The sequence below is a fragment of the Silene latifolia genome, chromosome 3 (genome assembly GCF_048544455.1).
Source record: "Silene latifolia isolate original U9 population chromosome 3, ASM4854445v1, whole genome shotgun sequence".
Lineage (NCBI taxonomy): Eukaryota > Viridiplantae > Streptophyta > Magnoliopsida > Caryophyllales > Caryophyllaceae > Silene > Silene latifolia.
The window spans coordinates 140,188,886-140,193,839 of record NC_133528.1 but is presented as its reverse complement, the minus strand read 5'-3'; positions in this window follow the sequence as shown (position 1 = coordinate 140,193,839).

Here is a 4,954-nt window from a genome sequence, read left to right as displayed (position 1 = left end):
TGTTATGTGAAACGCAAAGCTAATATTCTTAAACTTGGTCATAAGTTGTTGAAATAACCTATTTTGCTATTTCTCTTATTTTGTGAATCTTAGGCCTTGTTTTGTGAATTTCACAGCTTGTTTTGTGAATCTTAGAGCTTGTTTTGTGAAACTAGAAGGTAATATTGTGAAACTTGGTCATAAGTGGTTGTTGAAATCACCTATATTCCTCTTTTCTTATTTTGTGAATCTTAGACCTTGTTTTGTGAATCTTAGAGCTTATATTGTGAAACTAAAAGGTAATATTGTGAAACGTGGTCATAAATGGTTGAAATCACCTATTTTGCTCTTGTTCTTATTTTGTGAATCCTAGACCTTATTTTGTGAATCCTAGAGCTTGTTTTGTGAATCTCATACCTTATTCAGTGAATCTTAAGGCTTGTTTTGTGAAACTTGGTCATCATAAGTGTTTAAAATAACCTTTTTTGCTCTTTTCCTTATTTGGTGAATCTCAGACCTTATTTTTTTAATCTCATACCTCATTCAGTGAATCTTAAGGCTTGTTTTGTGAAACTTGATCATCATAAGTGGCTAAAATCACCTATTTTGCTCTTTTCTTAATTAGGTGAATCTCAGACTTTGTTTAGTGAATCTCAGACCTTGTTCAGTGAATCTTAGAGCTTGTTTTGTGAAACTTGGTCATCATAAGTGGTTAAAATCACGTTTTTTGTTCTTTTCCTTATTTGGTGAATCTCAGACTTTATTTTGTGAATCTCATACCTTATTCAGTGAATCTTAAGACTTGTTTTGTGAAACTTGATCATCATAAGTGGTTAAAATCACCTATTTTGCTTTTTTCTTTATTGGGTAAATCTCAGACTTTGTTTTGTGAATCTCAGACCTTGTTCAGTGAATCTTAGAGCTTGTTTTGTGAAACTTGGTCATCATAAGTGGTTAAAATCACGTTTTTTGCTCTTTTCCTTATTTGGTGAATCTCAAACCTTTTTTTGTGAATCTCATACCTTATTCAGTGAATCTTAAGGCTTGTTTTGTGAAACTTGATCATCATAAGTGGTTAAAATCACCTATTTTGCTCTTTTCTTTATTAGGTGAATCTCAGACTTTGTTTTGTGAATCTCATACCTTGTTCAGTGAATCTTAGAGCTTGTTTTGTGAAACTTGGTCATCATAAGTGGTTAAAATCACGTTTTTTGCTCTTTTCCTTATTTGGTGAATCTCAAACCTTTTTTTGTGAATCTCATACCTTATTCAGTGAATCTTAAGGCTTGTTTTGTGAAACTTGATTATCATAAGTGGTTAAAATCACCTATTTTGCTCTTTTCTTTATTAGGTGAATCTTAGACTTTGTTTTGTGAATCTCAGACCTTGTTCAGTGAATCTTAGAGCTTGTTTTGTGAAACTTGGTCATCATAAGTGGTTAAAATCACGTTTTTTGCTCTTTTCCTTATTTGGTGAATCTCAAACCTTTTTTTGTGAATCTCATACCTTATTCAGTGAATCTTAAGGCTTGTTTTGTGAAACTTGATTATCATAAATGGTTAAAATCACCTATTTTGCTCTTTTCTTTATTAGGTGAATCTCAGACTTTGTTTTGTGAATCTCAGACCTTGTTCAGTGAATCTTAGAGCTTGTTTTGTGAAACTTGGTCATCATAAGTGGTTAAAATCACGTTTTTTGCTCTTTTCCTTATTTGGTGAATCTCAAACCTTATTTTGTGAATCTCATACCTTATTCACTGAATCTTAAGGCTTGTTTTGTGAAACTTGATCATCATAAGTGGTTAAAATCACCTAGTTTGCTCTTTTCTTTATTAGGTGAATCTCAGACTTTGTTTGTGAATCTCAAACATTGTTCAGTGAATCTTATAGCTTGTTTTTTGAAACTTGGTCATCATAAGTGGTTAAAATCACGTTTTTTGCTCTTTTCCTTATTTGGTGAATCTCAAACCTTATTTTGTGAAACTTGGTAATCATAAGTGGTTAAAGTAAATGGGGGTATGATTTTCTTTCACATTCTTTCAAGATGGAATGAACTAAAGCATCACATAATAAAAAAAACCGCAATTAATTTTGTTCCTCAACATGAACGTGGAAAAAGATCAGAAGCTATATACACAACTATACTAGTTCAGAGCAAAATACCAAAGTGACAACTATTTCTTTTCAGCGTAGCAGTTAACCAAAAAATGGAAAGTTCCAAGGTAAGGACTAGAGCACACCTCGAGAATCAATTTCTTCAGTCGTTCCTCTAATGGCAGGGGGAGCAGAAATAAGGGAACAACTCACATGATGAAAACTAGTGAAATGATTTAATTATTTTAAAACCAATTAGCTCAAATGGCAGAGCGTTGTGCAATGCACAAGGTGTGGGTTCGACTCCCATGTTGGTTATTGATCCATCTTTGTTACTTCAAAGCCTAATTGGTATTTCTCTAGTGGACTTTTGGGTTTTGGCCTTTTGTGTCATGTCCAATTGCACCCAATTTAGATAATTTCTAACATTGACTTTACAAAGGACTCAAAATTGTAATCCTTTGCTCCTTTAGTGGCTATGCACGACGTTTTGGCTTATGCACGCCGTTTGTGCACATCTAAGTTTGAGCTTCTTCTACTCATCCTCAATTTTGCACATCTGAGTACGGAGTTGGCTAACTCATCCTCAATGTTATTGTATTTAAGTTTAATACACTAAATTCTTAAATTAACTAGGCTATATGAGATTCGAACTCATACCTTTGTGCAAGATTTGCATATTGTTCTCCCATTTGAGCTAATAGCCGTTAAGATATACGAGTACATAACAAAGATTAAATAAGGGGAACCTTAAGCTAATAGCCTTTAGATAGCCTTAAGATATACGAGTACATAACAAAGATTAATCTCACATTCAAATCAACTAAGACCATTTTTCAAGATAGTAATCGTAAATTAATATACAATCAATTGCTGTTTTAGCAGAAGTCTATAAATTCAACTTACCTCGGAGCATATAAATTGATTCTATAGTCACAATAGTCAACACTCAAGCCACCATACTTGAATTGAAAGTTACTCGAAATATATATCTGACGCACCCAAGATATGAACTTGTCATGACTCCAACCAACAACATGATTGAATTTAGTAAATAATTTGGCTAGAAACATCTTCCCCAAACCTGCAATAGATGAAACCAACAGCAAATTGATTGCGGAATAAACCCAAAGTAAACACTAATCAACGAAAGCGTTAAAACATTAGACGAAAATTTAGGTTTTCAGAAATCAAGCACCCAGAAGATAAACTGAAGACGAAAATCAGTGAAGAAAGAAAGGAATTTTAAAAATGATCGGACATACTTTGAATGTACCTACCAAAAAGACAGCAAAAACACCCGACTGCCCCAACTTGCTTGTAAATGACGCACTCGAGATAGCTGACCAAAACAGATTTGATTGGCATAGACCATAAAACGATGATGGTTTAGGTCCTTCTCTTGCCCATTACTCCTAAAATAATGAAATAAGTTGTAAAACTGAGCAAACATTACAAAACCCTATCCTACAAAATTTAATCACCCAAAATCGATTTCTCTACATGATTGATCCTTCAACGATATTAAAACGCATTTATCCATGGTACTACTCTTTCTTAATGGTTGTTTCAACTTTCAACTTCTATTTCAAATTTCATTCTCTAACCTATAAAACATTCACTGCTACATCCCCCTCTTGCCATTTCAATAGCTAACTTAACAACAAGAATGTCAAAGTAATACGATTAAGCAGACTTAATCTTGGAACCAATCCTTCCAATAGAGCATAATTAATATGGGTTTGACATTATTAATTAATTTCTGCACAGTAAGCACTTGCTAGAAACTAACTTGATGTCCACCTTAACTTTGTGTGCTTTATACCAACAAACCTAGTTGAATTGAATTGTATCAAATTATCAAATTAACGACTGCTCACAATATCAAGAATTCATCTTGCTTAATGACTTTTTTTTGCTATACTCCATTATAATCCAGTGATAGATAATATGGAAGCATTAAAAAGTACAATATCTTCCGTAGATATACATCTAAATTAGATTGTAAACGAAAGCATTGCATAAAAAAAGAGACTTAAAAGTATTTGACAAGAAGTCAACAAGGCCTTTTGTTTGCGGCAATAAATGAGCAAGGATAGCAACATAATGAAAACACATCATCATCCGTCACATCCGAAAAACACATCCACATTAAAAGAATCACCGTGACGGAAATTCAAAATCGACCAAATCAAATACATAGTACCAACGTAGCGATAAAGGAAGGCCTTTTGTATGCCAAAGAAAAATAAAAACAGGAATGAGGCATTTCTAGTGCGCAATCAGATAGGTTCATGTGGGACATTTAGATTCATTTAGTTACGAGTCTTTCGAATATGCCAAATTAGGTTCAGACTTTGGGTCCAATCCAAGTTAGCCACATCTACTGTGCAGTCAAATATCAAATTCACATATTTCAGATCAATTCTTCATGTTTAAGTTTGTTTTATCATGTCTATTTGTAATCTTTCCCTTGCATAATCTCTAATTAAGAAAGAAAAGTTTCTTTGTGTACATTCAACTGATCCTTGCTCAGCCAATCGGCAATAGTCTTTGAGACTTTAAGGTAAAATTGTACTGCGTATTATTTTGCGCTATAGACAAACTATCATAAAGAGATTGGTCTAAAGTAGGAACAAAAGGTGTCTACTGTCTACGAGCAAGAAAAAGGCTGAAATTGAAGCCCGGTGGTAAAAAATACTAAGCCGGGGTTTTCACCAACTCCCTTGAAGTTCGGGGAATTTTGTTGCCACAGACACGCTAAGTACACATTCCAGAGCAAAGATAGCACAAGATTTTAATTGATCGCACAAAGAAAGCAACAACTTGCTTTCTTTGCTTTGGTGACTTACTACTTCAAAAGGCAATCTTATATATGTTTG